At 41.9% G+C, this 22534-nt stretch overlaps 1 protein-coding gene across 2 annotated transcripts in view; it reads left to right on the top strand.

Annotated features, from left to right (window-relative positions):
- GABRG2 (gamma-aminobutyric acid type A receptor subunit gamma2) overlaps positions 1–22534 on the top strand; it is a 121170-nt gene that overhangs the window by 70995 nt on the left and 27641 nt on the right. The window lies entirely within an intron of this gene.

Genomic DNA, 22534 nt, shown 5'->3' with positions numbered 1-22534 from the left:
GGGTCCTCCCAGGTCTCCAGCAGAGGTGATCCGAGCACGTACAGCCTGGCTGGCAGCCAGAACCTGGCTCTGACTGGCCAGGCTCCAGTTTCAGATGTCACACACTGCTGCCATTTGTGCTGCCCTGCTTTTTTCTGGTGTGGATTTTTTTGGCACTGGGATCTCCTGGTGTCAAAAAAATGCTCATACTGGAAGTTAGCAGCACGGTGAATTCCTGCATGTGGCATGTGCAGTTTGCGCCACTGCAAACTGCATGTGTACGCTTGTGAGGAAGTGCCCATAGTGTCTATTAAATAAATCCCTTACTACCACTGAATAGAATGTATAATTATTAGAAGTAGAGACCAAGATAAAAGTTATGTCATAATACTTTCTACTTATATCATTCCATACATGGCAAATTTTTTAAATGTTTTGCAAGAATCAACAAATAAAACATTCCCTGTTCACCTTTTAGCAGATAAGTTTTGCTATAGCTCCTTCTTACAAAGAGCTGAAAATGTTTGTGGGACTTTTCACAATATTTCTATTTGTTCTCATTTAGAAGTGAATAATTCTGAGAATTGAAGAAATGCTAATAATCAGATCTTTTATGCAAATTATTCCTTCCCATTGCCTATTGTGCATTAAAAAAACCCACCCCAATAAATCTTTTTCTGACATCAGTTTCCTTTGACTATGGTATCTTAAAATACAGATGATTGGTCTCATTGATCATATTGTGGTGTTTGTCATTATTAGCAATCCCTTGATTTAAGGAGGATCTCTGCCACAGCTCATTGATGGGTCCTGAGGTGACTTCAGAGTCCATTTCTTCAGCCACAGATCCATATACAGAAGTTGCAGGTCTCTGCAGGAGAGAGTCAGCTGTAGCTAGGATTCCTCTCCTTTCCCTTCCTCCACCCTCTCTTCTCCTCTTTGATGGAAAGATGATTTACTTCAGGCTGCCACTTGGTTGAGGTTGTGGTACCATCAGAGTTGGTTAGCAGCAAACAACTGGTATTTGTATTTCCAACCTGGATTATTGAAGCAGAAATGTGATCTGAATCAAACCTTTACCTTTTGAATAAATATTATCTTTATTGATATAATATGTAAATTCATAGATTCATTGATTGTAAAGGGCTGGAAGGGACCTCACAAGATCATCAGGTCCAGCCACCCTGCACAAGGCAGGAAAGACAATTTGGGTCAGGTGACCTCAGCGAGGTGACCATCCAGTCTCCTTTTAAAGATTTCCAGAGTAGGTGATTGCACTACTTCTGGAGGGAGTTCATTCCACAGTCTGAACACCCTAGTTGTGAAGAAATTTTTCCTAGTGTTAAGCCTGAAACAGTCTTCCAGGAGTTTGTGACCGTTACTCCTGGTTTTCCCCCAGGGTGCCCTGGTGAACAGTTGTTCACCAAGCCCTTGATGTATTTCCCTGATATAGTGGTAAGCTGCTACCACGTCCCCTCTCAGCCTTCTCTTTTTTAAGCTGAAGAGAGCCAGGCCCTTCAGCCTCTCCTCGTATGGCTTGTCTTGCAAGTCTCTGATCATATGGGTAGCTCTTATCTGGACTTTCTAAAGCTTTTCCATGTCCTTGTTGAAATGCAGTGCCCAGAACTGGATGCAGTACTCCAGCTGCAGTCTCACCAATGCTGGGTAAAGTGGAAGAATCACTTGGTTTTGCTTGACATGCATCAGTTGATTCATGTCAGAGTATTGTTTGCCCTACTGGCTACCATATCGCACTGATGGCTTATGTTTATTCTATGGTCTATTATTACCCCTAGGTCCCTTTTAGTCGTGTTGCTAGTCAGTTTGGCACCACCAAGCCTGTAAGTATGTTAGGGATTGTTCATCCCCAGATGGAGCACTTTACACTTCTCAATGTTGAACTTCACCTGGTTCTGATCCACCCAATTTGCAGGCCTGTCTAGATCCACCTGTATCTCTAGCCTATTTTCAAGTGTGACCATGCTCCCCCATAACTTGGTGTTGTTCATGAACGTGGCCAGTGAGCTCTTCACCCCCACATCTAAATCATTGATAAAGATGTTGAAAAGTACTGGATCAAGCACAGACTCGTGAGGGACACCACTGGTCACTTCTCGCCAGGATGGCACGGATCTGTTCATTAGAACTCTCTGGGTCCTACCCCACTGCCAATTTCCTACTCACCTAACTGTCAAGCAGTTAAGCCCTCAATCACCCAATTTTCCCAGGAGAACATCATGGGATACCAGATCAAAGGCCTTTTGGAAGTCTAGGTCTACAATGTTGACCTCCTCTCTTTTGTTCAGGTGGCGAGTTAATCCAAAGCTGTGTAAATGCAAAAATTAAAACTAGTAACAATTGGGGGTTTGTGGGGTGGAAGAGAAGTAAAATTTCTTGGAAATTATTTTTGTTACTATAAAAAAAAAATCACTAAAATCTACAAACTGAATCTTTACAGGTCTTCCTGCAGTACACTGGAGGTTAATTTTTCTCAGGTTACTGGGGTAGGATGGTCATCTAAAATAAAGCTATCAGGAATAATAAAAAGGGTACAGGCACAAAAAAGAAAGTAAATGTGTTGATCACCACTATCACTCTTTCTCTTACTGACTCTATAGTTCAATATCACTTACCAAAGTTAATTTATTAAAACATTCTATTATTTCTGCTACATTTGCTGCTATCCTAGGATTAGTCTATATCCTGCTTACAAAATAACTTGTAAAAAAATATCAGGTTAGTTGCTATTTTGAGAAAATCAAGGACATTACTGAATAAACAAAAGATGTTGCTCATTTTTCTTCCACTTGCTTTTATTTTTATTGTTGTTGTTGTTAGTAGTATTAATATTTAAAATGAAATCAAAGAATAAAGAGCAATAATTTTCTCATATGGAATATCAGTCAGCTTTATTTATATTATTTTGGAGTATTCGCTCTCATAATTCACCTAAACTGTAAGTTCTTTAAGGCAGAAACTCATTATTTCTCCATTTGTAAATCACTGACCACTAGGGGATTTTAGCCCATTGTGTGGCCTTAGGTCCTATGGTAGTATAAATAAGTTTTAATAACATACGTAGGTAAAAAGGGGTCAGATTTTAGAAATGTTGGTCACCTCTCTGACCACTTGCCCATGCACTGACTTCAGTAAGATTCTCATGTGACAAAATGGTTGTGGAGGGGTGTAAGGGCTCCAGAATGTAGCCCATGCAAACAAGTGCCAATGTGAAGCCGCTGTATCTGGGTATTACATCTGTTTACAAGAAACATCATTGGGATATCATAAGTACCATGGCAGTGCTGGCTGTATACAAACTTTGTGGTACTTCAGGAGCCTCTATTTCTATTACATTGTTCATTCCCAAACTACCATGCAAGGAAACTGCCATGCAAGCATAGGCAGAAGAACAAAATAATTTGGGTGGGCTGAGCATGCGCATATGCATACACATGCATTAACATGCCCCCCCATGGGAAAGTCTGCAGGGGGAGGGGAAAGGACCACAGGGGGAGCAGCATTACCTAGCGCAACACCACCCCAGCCCTGGCTGCCTCCTAGCCCTGGCCCCAGCCCCAGCTGCCTCCCTGCCCTGGCCCTGACTGCACACTGCCTGTGGGGGGTGGCTCAGATCTGGGGTCTGGAGTGGGGCCAGCCCCTGGGACTCCTGTGCCCACCCTATCCCACCATGCATCATCCTCAGGAAGAGCCTAGTGGTTCCTCCAGAGGCGTGGTGCCGGGCAGCCAAGGGGTGGGAGGCATGTGGCCCTCCAATCTTTGCACAGGGAAAGGGTGGGTCATAGCTGCAGGCTGCCTCTGCACCTTGCTTTGAAAGCTGCAGGCACTGCCATGTGAATGGAGCCCCAGATGGGCCAGGTCGTGGGATAATCCCCATAGTGCAGCAGGGAGCAGGGCAGGGGCAGGGGTGAATAATTCTCCTTTACCCTTCCCTACTGTCTTGTGCACTGTGAGGGTCTCTATCTGCCCTCCCCTCCCCCCTCTCCAAGCCCAGACAGTGATAAAGAAAACAGATTAAAAGAAACTTATCTGTCTGTGGCTCAGCCAGCTGTGATCCTGACTGCGAGTGTGCAGGACAGCTGTGTGTACCTGCCCTGCCCCCCACCCCCCGTGCTGCAGCAGCTTGTGGCTGGGCTGCCCTAAGGCCATGCCTGCTGCTGCTCTGCATTTGTGGGGACTGAGCCCCATTAGTCTCTCCCTTCCACTGCTTATGCATGCAAGTAACTGCCATGCAATGGAAAATGGCATAGAGTGTACCCTCAGCAAGTTTGCAGATGACACCAAGCTGGGGGGAGTAGTAGATACACTGGAGGGTAGGGCTAGGATTGGGAGTGATCTAAACAAATTGAAGGATTGGGAAAAAAGGAATCTCATAAGGTTCAACAAGGATAAGTACAAAGTCCTGCACTTAGGATGGAACAATCCCATCCAGCACTACAGGCTAGGGGCAGCAGCTCTCTAGAAAAATACCTGGGGGTTACAGTGGATGATAAGCTGAATATGAGCCAGCAGTGTGCCCTAGTTGCCAAGAAGGCTAACACATACTGGGTTGCATTGGTAGGTGTGTTGCCAGTAGGTCAAAGACAGTAAATATTTCCCTCTATTCAGCACTGGTGAGGCCACATCTGGAGTACTGTGTTAAGTTTTGGGCCACACACTACATAAAGGAGTTGGACAAATTGGAGAGATTACAATGAAGGGCAACAAAAATGGTGAGGATGCTGAGGAACATGACTTATGAGGAAAGACTGTGGGAATTGGGCTTATTTAGTGTAGAGAAAAGAGGAGACTGAGAGGAGACTTAATAGCAGCCTTCGACTACCTGAAGTCCATTTTTTTAAGAGGATGGAGCTAGACTGTTCCCAGTAGTGTCAGATGACAGAACCAGAAGCAGTGGTCTCAAGTTGCAGCAAGGGAAGTTTAGGTTAGATATTAAGAAGAATTTTCTCACTTAGAGGGTAGTAAAACACTGGAACAGTTTACCCAGAGAGGTAGTGGAAGCTCCATCCTTGGGGGGTTTCAAAACCTGGCTAGACAAAGCTTTGGCTGGGATGATCTAGTTGGGACTGGCCCTGCTTTGTGCAGGGGGTTGGACTAGATGACCTCCTGAGGACCCTTCCAACCCTAACTTTGTGTAATTCTATCATTCTATGAATTATCCCCATTTCCTTTTTCATGTTCCTTTTGTGCTTTAGTTCCAGACTTCCTAAGAAAGTGAATTTTGCAACAGTTCTCCTGTACTCATCAGTTCTGCTTCATTCAGGGAGGGAGTATTGAGTTAGCCCCTAAACCTTACTATCATCCCAAAGTGTGTCCACATCCTTTACCTAATATGTCAAAATTAATAACCTTCTCTTTAAGATCGATCTTTTCCTTTCTTGATTCCAAGGGGAGGTGAGTCAGACTTTCTATAGAAAGATACCTGCATTCTACAATGCAGCACCATGCCGCTCCCTCTAAAATGCAGTTATAAACACAATTATATGGACTTTATGTTGGCAACAAAATGAAAAGTAGATAGAATTCACCGCTGAAGCACATCACTAATATCCTAGAATATTCTGTCCTCCATTGTACAAATTTTAAACAATCCTTATCCTTTCCCCATTCCCTGTTTTCATACCTTTTTCATTTAAAAAAAACAAACACCATATTTTAAAATGATAGGAAAAAAATCACATTGGGCAAGAAGGTGAAGCCTCTAATTTGATATTGCCCCTAGTTTTTTTGCTCCCAGAAAAGACTGGTACCTTGATATTAAAAAGTCACAATTGTTGTATGCTAGTGCTTTAATCTTTTAATGGATTTTGTAGGACCTTATTTTAGTTCCTGTTCTAAACTATATTTGGTATGTGTGTAGTTAGTAGTCTATTTCAAACATATAAATAGCTGCATTCAGAATTTTGTGCCCACGTGTAATTATGACTGCAAAATTATGAAGTGTTGGAAAACTTTTTGATTGATTTATTTATTTTTATCTTGTGTCCTAATGGATAACCATCTTGGATAGGAAAGGCATAAATTTTGATTCTCCACTACCTTGAGCACTGGGCTGTTAAATACAGTTGGACAGAATGTATGGAAAATACGACTACATCAATCAAGCTCAATGTAATTACTTAGGGCTGCCACCATATTCACTGTAGTGAGAGGAAGTTTTGCAAAAAGTCAGTGAACTCAGCCAGGCCTAGTCTTGCAATAAATGGATTGGGGCAAGGAGTCACACACAGAAGTGGGGAACATAACCCCTAAGTTGGCCAGCCCAACTTGGATTCTAAATTTACCAAAACATTGATACTGACTATGATGTCTCCACTGATACAAAGCTTGTATTTATCCCTCTCTTATTTTCTTCCCACTGGTCAAGTTTGAGATCTCTGTTTGATTTTTCTTATGCCTTTCACTTCATCTATTCTAATTAAGCAATGAAAATCTTAACAAGTGATGAAGAACTAAAAGAAAATTTTCCGCCATTTTTCTAAGGCTTCCTGGATCAAAACACTTGGAAATGTTAAGTGACTTATGCTCCTCACCCCACCCGCATACACATACAATGGAATATTTCAACTGAATAGACCAGAAGCAATTAGAGTGTCATAGTTTAGTTTGAAATATAGTCTCCTAGAGGAATTCCTTTTGTAGGACCTATGAACATGCTCTTGTATAGGCTTATTCTGAAGAGTAAGTAGGGTATGACTGGAAAAGGGATTAAGAGATTTCAAGATGAAGGTCTTGAACTGAATAAGAGCACTTTGTGCCCAAAAATTGTCTAATGTTTCTCTGAAGCAACATCTTGGGCCCAAGAGTGGCCATCATGTCTCCCTGTTGGCTGGTGGTCCTGCCCCACTCCAGCTCCTTGGGGTACCCTCCCCTTTCTTACTTGTCTGCCATACCTTGATGGAATATTCAGTATTGCAGGAGGCTGCCAGAGTGATCCATAGTCCCTCTACTGCCTTGTGCTCCACACGCTTGACTGGCACCAGCCTTGCTTTCAGGCACTAAATCACCTTAGGGGCATTAAACAAAGTCTCTGTCCTCCCCTGTAGCCACATCCATGCTTTGCTAATTGTTAAGACTTTGGAGAGGACCCCTGGCCCCAGTGCAACACTTGCCCCACTCAGGCCTCAAACTTGTTGGGGATTCAGTTTTCCTGGCTTCAGCCCCTTTTCTCCAGCTGTGCCCCTCAGCTTAGATCCACTGCCTTGGACCTCAGCTTCTGGACTCCATCTCCATCTTGCCCTTCTCAGGCTGCTTAGGGCCCTGGTCCTTGTCATTCCTTTCTTGGGCTGCTTGGGCCCCTGGGGTCCCTGATGCAGGCAAGCTGCTGTCTTGCATCCCAGCCCCATGGAGTCCTGACCAAGGTCAGGCTGCTCTCATGCTGCTGCTCAGCCCCTTAAGGTCTCCATTCTGGGTGGCTCTCAGTAGCCCCCGTGGCCTCTATACCGCTCCCATAGCCACAACCTGGTCCTCTAGTCATAGACTTAAACATAACACAAATATAAGCAAACTTCTTCCCAAACTAAACTTAACCCCCTTTTGGGGTCACTGACCAGCCACAAGCCATAATTCCCCTTTATCTGCTCTGTCTTGCTTCCCTGAGTAGCTTGAATGGCTTATTTCCTGAAGCCCCTCTCTCCTAGGAGCTCCTTCCCCAACAGCATGCAGGGCTAGACTGCCTCTCTTGCCTCAGACTGTGCATGTATATGCCTCTCAGCCCCATCTCTTCTAGTTATGTTCTCCTCTGCTGGAGCCCCGCACTGCAAGTTTGGTGTGGTGCACTCTCTACTTAAAGTAATGGGAGCCTCTGGCTTCTTGTCTCACACTCCCAAATAAATAGCTGGTTCAATAAGAGCTATCACCAAAAAAATAAACCTACTTCTTGAATATTTCCTGGATTATCATAGCTACAAATCACTCCAGCCCAGCTATATCATAGAACAGAAAATAATCATTTTCCTCAGCTGAATTCTTTCAGACTTGGTCCAGAGGGTGAACACTCTCTCTCTCTTCTATCAAAATTTGTCTCTTATAGACCTCATCCCTCTCTCATTCTTTTATGTCCAATTTGGTCTATTAGACTAGAATATCATCTCACTAGATGCATCTGCACGTGCTTTAATGTGCAGTTGCCTATTTTACTGAACATTAAAGTGTCATGTAAAGAAAACATGTTAATGTACAGTAAAATAGGCTATTGTGCATTGTCACTTAAAACCCATGCACATTCATTACACTACTTTACGGCAGCCTAATACACATTTGTTTAGTCCCTCACATTGGAAGTACTAGATTTAATGTGCATTAAGAAAAGTGCTTTCATGGACGCATAGACACACCCACTATGTGTGGCATTTTGCACTGCTCATTGTTGTCTCCGATAGTTTCTACTTTTGGACTCTATTCAGACTTATTCCATTAACCAAAACCCTAAATTTCTGTCAGTAAGTGCCTTTATGCCCTCTTGTTCTTTAATTACAAGACACATTTCTCTTCCTCCTAACCCTTCCCTAAGCTTTCTTTTTTATCTAAACACTGAGGGATTCTGGATTTTACCTTTCTTTTTCTACATCTGGCACCAATAATACACTTCTAAAAAGTTCAAGAAGGCTAAAAATATACACAATCACATTTGTCATCTCCTTTCCCAGGACATAAATAACTGTTCTGTTAAAGCCAGTTTCCTCTGTTCAATTTCCTCACCAATCACACATTACACTGCTTTGTGACACCTACTTTTGGCAGCATTTGCTTGTACTGTTACATGTTGGTGATTGTGAATGAGATTAATTTGCACGTTGCAGAAGGTTTGCACCTGGCTTCGACAAGACAAAATGCTCAAGAAACCATGATTAGTTTGGAATGTACAAACAAAGGAGGCATCATCCTTAGGTAGATTGATGGCAGAATGAGAATGAATAATGGTATTTATTTGTCTTTCTGTCACAGTCTGCAATGGCACTTTCTAGGGTGACATTTCAAATTGAAAAAAAAAATGAATTGCATTTTTTTTTCTGTATTTGAAAACACTCCTAAATAATAATATAAATATCAGTATTATGATTAAAATTGTTTATATTGTTAAAAGTCATATAAAGGAATGTTAAAATGCTAAATCCAGATACCCTTAATGTCTGCTAAATGGTACTTTTCTCTATTGCATTATATAAACACAAAATTATAACCAACCCAGTTTCACAAATAGGAAGAATAGAGTCTGAAGTGGTTAAGTGATTTTCCTGGAAATCATTAATTAGTCATGGAAGTGAAAGAATTTTGATACTGATGAATGATCTGATTTTGAGTAACCAATGGTAACACTTTATAATAGCTTGTTTTCCATCTGTAAATTGGAATTAAAAATGTTTCCCTGATTCGGTCAGTTCTGTGAGGCTCAATGAGACATCCAGATTCTCTTCCTATCAACATCCATGGAGTTAAGTTTACCTGTGTGTCTTATGTAAGTGAAAAGTGTCATTTGGGCCCTTCGGTGGCAGACATAAAACTAGAATTCAGAAGTTAAACCATTTCCCTTATTCTGTGTCAAATGTCTTTAGAAAAACGGGATATATGTTATAAACATGTTGGTCTGAGAAATAGAGATAAACAAAGCTCTTGGGTCAGAGGTGATATCTTTTATTAAACCAACTAAATAGTAGCAAAATTTTTGCTTTTTTCGCAACTTTTCAGGTGTACACACCCTTCTTCAGGCTGAGGAGATTTCAAAGATTGTAAAAGTTCTTCTAGGTAGAAAAGAAACTTCATATTGCACAGGGCAGGTACAGGGTGGAAGTTTATTCCCTTGGGTACTTCAGAGTCCTTTTGTGAGAAGGTTGCTCTGTGATGTACAGATTAAGCAGGCTTCTTCCCTGGAGGCGTCCTATGTCAGACAGGGAGGTGAATCCCTCGTCCCCCAGCACTTTATGAATATTTAAACAAAACTTACTTTCAATGTGAAGTCTGGGCTTGTCTCAATGTACAGTGGCACTTTATCCTGGCAGGAACAGATAACAGTACAACTCAGACCTCTTGCTCCACTGATCTCAGGCATTCACTTTGTTTTTTATGTTAGTCAGGCTTGAAAAAATTCACGCAGTTATGTTGTTGAAAATAGAAACAAAACTGAGATCACATATTCTGTAGGTCTGTGTGAAATTTCACTGGCAGTTTTCTTTCAGCGCTGTTTCGACTTGTTTCAAGCTCAAAACAGCAAAATTGAAATGAAACAGAAAGCTTTGAAACAGCCGTGAAACAAAACGAGGCAAGTCAAAACATTTTGAAATTTTTGAAACATTTTGAGTTTCAAAGCTCAAGCTGAGCTTTCCTGCAGCGAAACAGAAACTAAAGTAAGGAGAGGGAGGGAGAAGAGGGGGAAACAGGGGGGAAGGAGGGCTTTCATTATTGACTGTGTAGCTGGCCAGTGACTGTCATCCTTTCCTGAGGTCCCTTCCGATCCCAGTGCTCTGAGGGAGGGATGGAAAAACTGCATAAAAGGCAGCATTGTTTGAACTGCCCTGCTTTCTGCCTTGGTGTCAGTTGAGTGAGGGTATACCTTAACACACACACAAGTGTCACCCACCCATGTCACAAGTTTTGCCTGTCAGCAGCTAGAGATGTAGGGCCCCAGAACCCAGACTCCCCCTGCATCCATCTCCTTGACAGCTGGCAGGCTTCGTGGCCTTAGCAGGGGCTAGCAGGCCTGCAGTTTTCACCCTGCTGCACCTTAACACACAATGTCACCCATGTCACAAGTTTTTCTTGTCTGCAGCTTGAGGTGCATTTTACCCCAAGCCCCTGCATCTATCTCCTTGAAACTTGGCAGGCTATGGTGCCTTAGCAGGGGCTAGCAAGCCTGCAGTTTTGACCTCACTGTGCCTTGACACATACAAGTGACATGAGTTTTTTGCTTTCAAGCTTTTGAGGTGCAATTTCCCTGAAACCGCTGCACCTATCTCCTTGAAATTTGGTAGGCTTCATGATCTTATGAGAGACTACCACTTCTGCGTGTTTCATCCAAATCAGCCAAAAAACAACAAAGTTTTAGGTATTTCATTGATTCCTCATTATACTCTATGACCGAATCTCCAAATTGCCAAATCTTTTCCGAATCTTTTCCAAATTGATTTGGAAAAGCAATTTGAATCTCCAAATCGAATCAACTGAATCCAAATCAGCTGAATCCAAATCCAAATTGAATAGTTGCCTATTTGCACAGGCCAACTGTTAAGTCCTAGTGCTTTCTGATCATTCCTTGCTGTCCAATTCTGATGTTTAATCATGTCGCTGTTCCTTGGCAGGCTTCATGCCCTCAGAAGGGGCTACTATTCCTGCAACTTTCATCCAGATCATGCCAGAAATGACAAAGTTGTAGGTTATTTTGTGCTTCCCCATTATAGCCTATGGGCAAAACATTGAAACAGTGAAACTGTTTCGACAAAATGAAACAGAACAGCAGTTTCAAATTGAAACGAAATTCAAAACAAAACGCTGTTCCATCAAAACATAGAAACAGTGGCAGGGAGGGTTGTCTCCCCCACAGCTGATTGCTGACCAGGGGAGGGTGTCCCCCATGGCCAGACACTAAGCCTGGAAGTGCCGGCAATGTACCCGGAAGTGCCATCGGCACTTCTCGGGGGGGACACCAGTGCTCTACCTGCCCCTCCCTGCCCGTCACCTAAGCCAAGCACACCAGGCTCTTAGGGGATGCACATGCACCCCCATGCATCCCCTACACATTGCTGATGACTGAAGATGAACTCCAAGAATCATGGATCCAGTCAAAATCTTCAATATGAACTTAAGGGAAATGAATACTAAGTATCTCTTCAAGACTTTTCAAATGCTGAGAAATTACATTGGCCAAACCACAGCTATTTGGATCTGCTGAATTTGCCAGGGGAAACATTTCTAATTTGCCTTCCTTTTTCATGCCAGAGAGTTAGCTTAGCTCTAAACCGATGCAGTTTATCAGTACTGGAAAGGTTTTCATTTCTTCCTTGCATTTTCCTGTTCAGATCATCGAAGCATTGGAATCTCTCTCCCAGGTAGTCAAGCTTTGCATACCATGCTAAATCAGCAATCAGGTCCCCATATGCAGATTGCTCCAAAGTTAAGAAGATTTTTACTTCCTCTCTCAGCTCACACAAACATGACAGAACTTTTCCATGGAAAAGCCAATGTACTTCTGTGTGCAAAAGCAAACTCTGATGTTCTGCTCCCATATCCTCACATAACAATGAGAAAAGGCAACTTTTCAAGACCTGTGTTTTTATTAAGTTTACTTTTGTTATTGCTTTATCCAGTACTGAAGAGAGTTCTCCTGGCAATGTTTTGGCCACAAGTGCTTCACGGTGCAGGAAACAGTAGGTCGCCAGCACATCAGGGTTTTCTTGCTTAACCTTGTTTAAAAACCCTTTCACTTTCTCTGTCATAGAGGCCACCCCATTAGTGCAGACACTCAGGCAGTTTTTCTGTTCCAGTTCTCCCTTCTCAAGACAGGTCATTATCACCCTGAATATTTCCTCTCCTGTTGTGTTACCAGGTAGCTGTTTGCAAAATACCAAATATACTTTTATACCATCTCCATCAATGTACCTGACACTAACCAAGAGCTGAGCATGGCCACTGATGTCTATTGACTTATGAAGCTGTGAAGCAAATTTTCCGCTTGATTTTATTTTTTCTCGAACAACAGTTTCAATGTCAGCAGACATCATCAATGCGGCAACTTATCATGTTGTCTTAAAGGGGATTCTTTGAGATTTTATTGACTGCATCTGAACCTAACATTACTCTCACAATCTCTTTACATGCTGGTAAAATTAAAGACTCTGTGATTGTATGTGGCTTTTTTTGTCTTCACAACAAGCTCAGTGACCAAATAATAAAGTGCCTCCAGCGCTTTATTAGACAATGTTACACTGTCTTTTATCATTCACATTTGTTTTTCATTTTGAGCCTTAAAATGCTTGAAAAAAATCTTTATCCTTGTTGGCAAGAGGTGGGTTGAAGGTTGTTGTTTTGACTTGACTTCATGGCATGGTTTGAATGTTTCTTCCCACACACCAGACATAGTAGAAGAAGGCAAGTTGATTCACCAGTAAATGAAAATCCATAATGCAAATAACTTTCACAGTAGTGTCAATTCACCCTTTGATTTTCTTGTGATCATGTTCAGCTTCATCAGTGCAAGTAGATGTGTAGGCATCTTGTCTTTTCAAATATTCATCCATTTTATCTTTCCTATTCAAAATTCACCACTGTAACTGTACACTCCATGAATACTCTACTCAACACAATTTTTAATTTTTTTTTTTTACCATATGCAAAGTCATTAGATGTACTATCTCGGGTCTGTACACAGGAACAGCAATATGACACAAAACACTTTGGTTCCATCCACAAAACTAATTTATATAAACAATGCATTTCATTTATTCATTTATTTATTTTTCTAATGTATGACTTTTTTTTCCAAAATTCCTCAACACACCTGCTTATTTCTGATGGCATGCCATTGGGCTGCAGCATACCAGTTGGGAAACTCTGTGCTGCATTCACATGGGGGTTATCTAAGATGTTCATCTTGTACAGTGGTGTTTTGAAGCATCTGTGTCCATATATCAGTCTGTTCAGCTTCATCCATGCCTCTCTGTCAAGGTTCTGCCCTTTGGGGAACTTGCTTGGTGTTGATATAAAATTATATAGGAATAGATTTCAGACCATATTACTCTGAGTGATCATTTCATTTCCATTCACCCCACCCTTCATCTAAATTTAGTACAACACACAAGGCCAGAGTACCCAGCCTGTTAGGCTCTCCACAGGTCCAGAAACGTGGCAGCAGGGGAGCAGTTTGTTCTTATGTCACTTGGTCTAATGCCCTGGAGTGCAGAGAATACATTTGTGTTTGTGTGGGTTGTGCAGTCTGTTATGAGTCTCTGTGCACTGTTAAGTACAGTGTTGAGAATTTTTGTGTCATAACGTCTGGACCATACAGGAGCATAGTAATCTGCTGGGGCATAACCATTGCCAGTGCAGTGGTTCTGAGCACTGAAGTTGGCATATCATGTTGTGCTGGCTAAACCTCATAAGGCAGATACTTGTTCAGAGACTTTACTGCTGACTTCCTGAATGTGATGGTTATAGGTGAGGGAACTGTCTAATGTGACTCTTTGGGGTATGCTCATGGGGAAGGATGTAATTGGCTACTCTGATATTTAGCATGCTTTTGGCTTGACAATTGTCCAGGTGGAAGATGGATGATAATGATTTATTGATGTTCATTGGCCTCTTGCCTCTCAAAGAACCACTCTCCCAACCCCTACACCACTGGCCTGGAATGAAGGTGTGGCACCAGGCTCAGTCCCCCCTGCTGTTGTTGGAGGCTTATCAGTTTGTGTTACATTGAGTGGGACCATAAATCTGGGTAATTAACAATTGACTGCTCCATACCTCAAGGTTGCATTGCTTTCCTGAGAGAGGCCAGCCTGTGTACCTGGATCCACCTGACACAAACCCTAACCCAAACAGACTCTGATATACACTGAAATCTTCGCCTTTTGGCAGAACAGCTACTAATGAGCACTGTGGCAGGTAAGATGCAGTGGGAATCAGGAATTCTCCCAAGCAACCCTCCTCTCCCCTCACTCCCTTCCTCCCTCTCCTTCCAGGGAACTGGAGGTTTATCCCTCTGGTCCCTGATTTTTGGGTTCCCAGCCCTCCCACAGCAGCAAGATGGAACTCAGGAGTCTGGGTTTCCCCAGCTGGGAGGCAGCATGTGGGGGCTCTGTGCCATGGTCAGTGCTAGGTTGTAAGAAGTTGCATGGTTTCCAACCTTGGGTGGGGGAAAGGGTCCAGACAGGGTACTCATCAGAGGTCCCTTGGTGTCTCCCTGTCTGCAGGCTCTGTATTTGTGTACAAAAGGCCTGGTTGTAGAACCTGAGGTGATGGATCTAGGCTGGTCACCTGGACACCTGCAGAGTACTGGAGACCTGTGCATAAACAGTGCTGGCAACATGAGGACCAAAGGGGACCTTCAATGTTAGGGGTTAAAATGGTTAGCAACTGCTTGCACCAACAGTGCTGCAGCACACAAGTGAGGCCCAGGACCAGGAATGCACTGCAAAGGTCCAAGAACAAAGTCTACAGATGGCCAGCTGCTCTCTGAGGGAGGCCACTTGTGCTGCTACAAACTGAGTCACAGCAGTAGGATGAGGAGTTTATATGCAGGCTCAAAGAGCACTTGGGATCCTGCTACAACACCCCTGAGTGGTGTCAGTGCCACCTCCAATAGGAGTACCATTGTGCTACTGGGCCAGAGTTGTAGGGCAGGTTTCTGCCCACCCCACCCCACCCCACCACAGAAAGCCTCAGTCCAGGGACTCCTTCCTGGGATGCCATGCCCAAGAGATGCCCATGGAGGGGGGACCCTGGATAGTTGCAGAGGGAGAACACTATACACCACTCACATTGATTGCCCAGAAACAGGAAATACAATGCATGGGAGTCATTGGCCCATGATCAAGGAACCAAGAAGGCATCTGGCAGGGCCCACTCCAAGAAGCAGCATTGGGGGAGGGGAAGGGGACCAGACTGCTGAGAACTGATGCCAACACTGGCATTGACTCCATCCACCTTCCAACTTGTTACCCCATAGCACAGGGCCCCACAAAGAGGTTCCAGGATAGCCCCAGAAGGAGGCAGGAGTACTCAGAATAGAGGGGGTAGGGACACCAACCTACAGGACAAGGCCACTGTGGGACTGGTCACACTGTTGGGGGAGTAGTTCAGCCTCTGAGAAGATAGGCAGTCTCCTGGGCTCTGGTCAAGTTCCAGAGTGGGCAACATTCCAGAGTTTTTCTTTATTATGCACACGAAAAAGTTTGGCAGCTGCAACATTTAATTAGACTGAAGGGTGGCAGTTTTGAGTGTGGCATACCCCTTGTCATCCCAAGGTATTATGTTTTGTTAAATTGAGCCCATTCCCCTACCCTCCTCCCGACCCCCCCCCCCCCCCCAACATCATAACCACCTGGTACAGCCAGGGATTTCCCCACTCTCTCAAACTTAACTGAGAAGAAGGTTCCAGGTTCCAGAGTTGGCAACATTCATAGAATCATAGAAAGTGAGGGTTGGAAGGGAACTCAGAAGGTCATCTAGTCCAACCCCCTGCTCAAAGCAGGATCATCCCCAACTAGATCATCCCATCCAAAGCTTTGTCTAGCCAGGTTTTGAAAACGTTGAAGGATGGAGCTTACACCACCTCTCTGGGTAACCTGTTCCAGTGTTTTGCTACCCTCCTAGTGAGGAAAGTCTTCCTAATATCTAACCTAAACTTCCCTTGCTGCAACTTGAGACCCTTGCTCCTTGTTCTGTCATCTGCCATCACTGAGAATAGTCTAGCTCTATCCTCTTTAGCACCATCCTTCAGGTAGTTGAATACTGCTATTAAGGTCCCTCTCTTCTCTAGACTAAATAAGCCCAGTTCCTTCAGTCTTTCCTCATAAGTCACATCCACCAGCCCTCTTATCATTTTTGTCACCCTACACTGGACTGTCTCCAATTTGTCCACATCCTTTCTATAGTGGGGGGCCCAAGACTGAACATAGTACTCCAGATGTGGCCTCACCAGTGCTGAACAGAGGGGAACATTACACAATTTTTTAAAAAATAAACACACTAAAAGTTTGGCAGATTCAACATTTGGTTAAAAGAAGGTACATCTCTTCCTCACACTGCTTTCCCCCACATCCTGTGTGCCCCTGGAGAGGGTTAGTGGGGCAGAAGGGTAGGGTGATGGTGTGGGTGATGGTCAGTGTTGCCCATGATGCAGGGCCAAAAGAGCCTGGGGTAGGATGCCTATGGCCTGGTGCCATGGTGAGGGTACTTGAAGCCCTCCATCTTATTTATCTGGGGAGGGCACCCAGTCCACATGGGTGAGAAGCTACTCAGCAGGGCTTTGTGGATCTAGGCAGCTTGCTGAATTGTGGGGTTGGGGCCACCAATTTCATTGGGTGGGAATACAGACATCTGGGACACATGCATATCCAGAACCCAGGTGACCAGGACATGCATACATACTTGGCAGGGGCAGGGTGTGATGGGTTGGCATGCATGGGATGGCAGGCTGATGGCTTGTGGCCATGATGAGCTGCTGCTGCATCAGGTCCAGATGGGAAGTCATGATGTCCCTGTCAGGCAATCAGGAATGGCTTGGCTGTTTGGCTCCATTTGGGAGTCTTCAGCAGTCCAGGGAGCCCATGGGACGCACTGGGAGGAGTGTGAGACTCCCCCCTACCCACAACGTGCTGTGCTAGGGCCGTGCATACAGGCTCACAGCCCCTAAGCCCCCCAAAGGGCTAATGTGTGCTTAGATTAAAGCTCAAAAGTTAGAGGGCTTCTGCTACTGGCTTCTTGAATGCCTTTATTTAACTGTTACCTTCAAAACAATGGGCAGTATGGTATAGAGAGATCATGCAAACATGTTTAATTAGACTCATCAAACAATTTCACATGTTGATATTGATATGTACATACACAATATCTGAACAAGGTTTATACTTTCCAGTAGAATTCACCTTCAAGTAGACACTTAAAAAAAAAGACATGCCATCCCCAACTGATTTTATTTGAAAAAAAAACAAGACAAAATGAAAAATAGAAATACGAGGGAAGTAGAGTTTAAGCCTAAACTCTACGTAGCCAGATACCATAGTGATGGGAACAAGGTAAGTAGATTTTTAAGTCAAGCAAATGCTATCAAATATTTCTTGTAAGATCTTTGGCACAGGGACTGAGTTTTTGGATTTAACACAAAGGGATCTTCCTGAAGCTATTGCTGTGAGGTGAACAGCACTGCAGTATAATAGTTATTTAGTTAAACATTTCTGTTCCAGGAATGTTTTGCAAATAAAATAAGAGCCTTTTACTAATATATGGACATACTTGTTTATGGTTGCATGCAAGCTGATGAAGAAATAAGTTTTGGCAAATTCTTTAAACATGTACACAGGCTATGTCTTCTTTTTTACCCATCTTCTTGTTTGTGTTCAGCACCTCAAATAATTTAGGTTGAAAATAAAAGACCCTAGGATAAAGGCACAGAATATTGAGATTGTTGAAATTTCTTTTTTTTTCAATGGGAGACACATCTGGAAGCATATTTCTGCCATTCTAAAATGTATTTCCAAAGTTTATATATTTAAATTCTATCTTTTGATTCAGTTGTTGAAGAAAATATATTTTCAGGTATGATCCAGCTTCTGAAAGGCTTGACTGCATGCTGTATAACCATCATGACAATCAACATGTTGGGCTGGTTTCTTCACCTCAGTTTTGGATCTTTGTTCCACTTGGGTAGCATATAAGAAGGGTCATGAATCCGGATTCATGAAGAAAGATTTCCCCTCTTGTAGGGAAACTCCCTGCTGATGTATTATATCTCTGCAGCTACAGTTCCCTGCTACCATAGCAACTGTGTTGGAAAGGAGACGTGTAGGCCATTTGTAGATGTGCTCACCATTTTCTAAACTGTGTTAACTGATTCGCATCACACAGTTCAAATCAAATTTCAACTCAAATTAAGGGTTAATAGTCAAGATTTTCCCTCTTCTTCACAAACCAGTAGCTCCTGTGCTTGGGCAGGGCTGGGAGCTTAGTCAGGATACTGATACCTAGTCATCCTGAGGCGTTGTTGGCACATTTGACTTTGCAAAGGTGTTAGTTTGTGCCTGATAGCCTCTGTTGTGTTGCAAAAACCCAACTGAGTTTCCCTTGAGGGGACTGATATTTGCAATGCTTATCTGCATTTCTAAGGAATGCTTATCTGAGTTCCTAAGGACTGTTTTTCCTAAAAGCAATGGCATATATACATGCTAATTACTACAGTTTAAATTGGCTAATTTGGACTGCTCTAGTCTGCACTAACTTTAATCCTCATTCAATAAGGATTAGTTAATTCAGACTGGAGACAATTTTAATTCAGACTATAGACATCCACATGTATAATAGTGATGGCTGTAGTCTGAATTAAAACTAGAAAAATGTAATGTCTATAGACAGCCATAGAGATTACATGTACAGCAGTACTGGAATGGGTTAAAGTTCCTTAAAGACCCTGTTTTACTGACCTGACTTTGAGCTGCCTGGAACCAGCTGTACATGGTGTTGTGGCTAGGACTGCCTCAGGATCAGGCACTTGTAATCAGCCAACTAAAGTTCTGATACAGGAAAAAACTCTGTTCAACTTTCTGTATGTGTTTACTCTGTATTGAGCTTGGATTCATCTTCCTTAGGGAGAGGGAGGGAATTTGAAAAATATTATTTTAAAATCTACCAAAATCCAAATGGTCCCAGTCAAATTTGGATATTGTTTAACTGTTGCTTGGTGACTTTTTCACCACACTTTCAAATCTCTACAAGACTGCAGTGCATTTTTGCATTCCAATCTTATAACCTCATTTACTGAACCATATAATATTTTATACCAATGGTTTTAAAGGTTTTACCCCACAGGTGTAATTGGTCTGGTAGCTATATTAGAAATGGACAAATAGGTTTAAACTCAGCTGCTATCCCTACACAGAGTCTATGTTATTCAGGAAATATTAGGAAATCCTACACAACTTCTAATAGTTAACTCTTCTACGTCACTTTTCAATCCTAAATCCAAAAGTACTTTATAAAATGTTGGTAGGCTTTGTTATCCCCATTTTAGAAATAGAGCAATTAAATGTCTTAACTAAGGTCACCCAGTAAGCTGGGAACAGAACCTTTCCTTCTCAAATACTAAATTTCTCTCTACTAAATCATATAGGCTCTTCAGTATTATGACTCATCATATGGCATTGATGTTTTGCCATGCTGCATGTGGTCAATGTTGTTTATGTGCAAAATGTTGTATATTTTATATAGCAGGAGATAATGTGAAATTGTTTGGGTAGGCAAGTTGTAGAAACGGAAGGAAGGAATAGCAACAATTCTTAGGTTCCTATAACAGTTTGGAAGCATTTTTATTGGGGGGAGAGGGGGCACTGATACATAACAATTTAATGCTAGATGTATATAGATACAGCATTTTCCAGCAATGACCATTACTTGCAAACATTGTACATTCCTTTCACCCCTGTGGGGTGCAACACTCACTGTAGGAAGAGGCGATAATGACACAAGTAAGCAATGTGCAATAATGGCATTGAGCACCTTGGACAGAAGTTGCATTTGGCAGAGGATAGGAAGTGCACAGGTTGTTTTTAGGAGTTCAGTGCACAGGAATACATATTATACAGAATGACTACACTTGTTTGCAAATTGATAGCAGGAACAGGAGCAGAGCATCCCAACTTTCTATTATTTGACATACACTGATCAGTATTGTGCATTTTACAAATAGACAGGAAAAGCCTAATTCATTTTTCCTAAGATCCTTTTCCTCTAACCAGAATATGCAACCATAAAAATGGAGACTGGATAAGAGTGGATCTTATAGTCTATTAAGGCAAACCATTACAGTGGGAACAAATCATTCTGATGGTCACAAAAGGCTATCAGGAATGTACTACCACAGGAGCAAGTAGAGTGAAGCAAGGAATAATTGAAATTTTCTGGGTTTGGAATGAGGGCCCACAAAATGTTCTTTAAAGGTGTTGTACATGAAGTCCCTTAATTAAGTTCTGATTGTGCCTTTAAGCACAGCCATGAGCAAGGACCTATTATTAAGGTCTACAAATCTAGGAGTAGCTCCAGGAAATATTGCTTCTTAACAACACCATTCTGAAACACAATCCCTCCTTATTGGAGCTAGATAGTTTTCTGGTCAAGCTTTTTTTATTAAAAAATAATGCAGATTGGAAGACAAAATACTTCACAAATCCATATGGGGTTTGCTAATTTATTTGTTTCAAAACACTTCAACCAACAAATTCTAAAAAAGTCACAATATTTCTTTTTGAATTTTTCTATAGGAAACTTTTCAATTACTTCTTTAAAATAGCTTTTTATTATGAATGTCTTCACACTGATTTTGAAAGGAAAAAGAAACCTTGAATGTAAAAAAAACAATCCAAATATTGTGTTCTACCTGAAAAGAAACATTTCTTGCTTGCCTTTTCTCTTTTTCTTTTTTTTTTTTTTAATATTTTGGAATATCCAATGAACTGGAAATTTAGTTGTGACTTCCTTTAAGGGCAGTGTCAGATGTTTTTCTTGCCATTAACAATGAGGGAAATAGGTGAAGTCGCTTCATCAGGCCCACAATTGTAATATTGCTTGGTTCACTTCCTCAATTCAATGATGCTCAAAGAACCTATAAATCATTACAAGTGAAGTAGAGGTACTTCTCTCATTCCTTTCCCCTGACCTTTCTGTCATGTTTTGTAGTTACTAAGGTATCCATTGCCCAGGAGATGGGCCTCCAAAGAAATCACCATGGTCAAATGCCTTTTATAGTGACTGCATCCTTTTTAGCGGAGATTTTTTCCATGCATTAAATAATGGGAGATAAGACAAATTGCAAAAAACAGAAACATGTACCAAATTGTTTTGATAAAGGACATAACTAGCTAATAATATATTGGAATGAAATCCTTACTCAATGTTCCTCAAACATACAAACAATGTAGGCAATAACACGAAGGCACAGTACCAAGCTTGTCCCACAACAATAGCCTATGTCAATCATCCCCATCTTGCAGCTTGTTTTATGAGCACCAAAAGCACCCATGCAGTAAATTGGTTACCTTGACCATGCCCCATTAACATTCAGTACCGCTGCTATAGCACAGTAGAGAAAAAGAGAAAAGCTAGAGGGAACAACAGTTCTTGTCCTGGCGTTCTTAGGGATTCTTAGTGAAAATGTTGGGAGTTCTGATTTTTTTTTTTTTCTTGATACAATACTATAATGATGTACTACAATCAGGAATGACATTTTATATTAATGTATGCCCATTTCTCTACCTTCATGCTTGAAAAAAAATGGTAATAGATGTGTTGTCATTGCTACTTGTACCTGATTAACAATAGCAAGTCTGTCATATAAGACCATTTAAATTTTCGGATTAGACTCTGAATGAAGTGTTATTTGAATACAGGAAAACAAATCAGCAGCCCCAGAAGCTGAAACTTCCCTTCATCTCTTTTTTCCTGCCTTTATATTTGAAAAAAAGGGAATAGACAACACAGTTCTGAAACATATAATATGAACGGTAGTTGAAGAAGTTTAACATTATGAGGGAAAGTGCTCTTTTATTAATTGCCGCTTTCTTCACCTCCAGAACTCTAAGGCCCCTTTTTTCTATAATGTATAAACGTTATTATGCCAAAACAATAATATTATTTCAGGATGTAAAGTAATACATTCAGATGTATGTTTAAACTGGGGAAACTATTGTTAGTTAAAAAAATGGCCCTTTTTTTAAAGATTTTGAAAGTGGTGTCATTCAGTTCTGGGGAAAAAGAAAAGAAGAAAAACAGCCTTTATCAAATCATCGTATTAGAAATTTCAGAATAATTCAGGGTCACAGACTACCAGGTACCATACAAT

This window comes from Alligator mississippiensis, chromosome 9, assembly GCF_030867095.1.
Source record: "Alligator mississippiensis isolate rAllMis1 chromosome 9, rAllMis1, whole genome shotgun sequence".
In the NCBI taxonomy this organism is placed as follows: Eukaryota; Metazoa; Chordata; order Crocodylia; family Alligatoridae; genus Alligator; species Alligator mississippiensis.
This window is presented reverse-complemented; position numbering and strand designations above follow the sequence as displayed.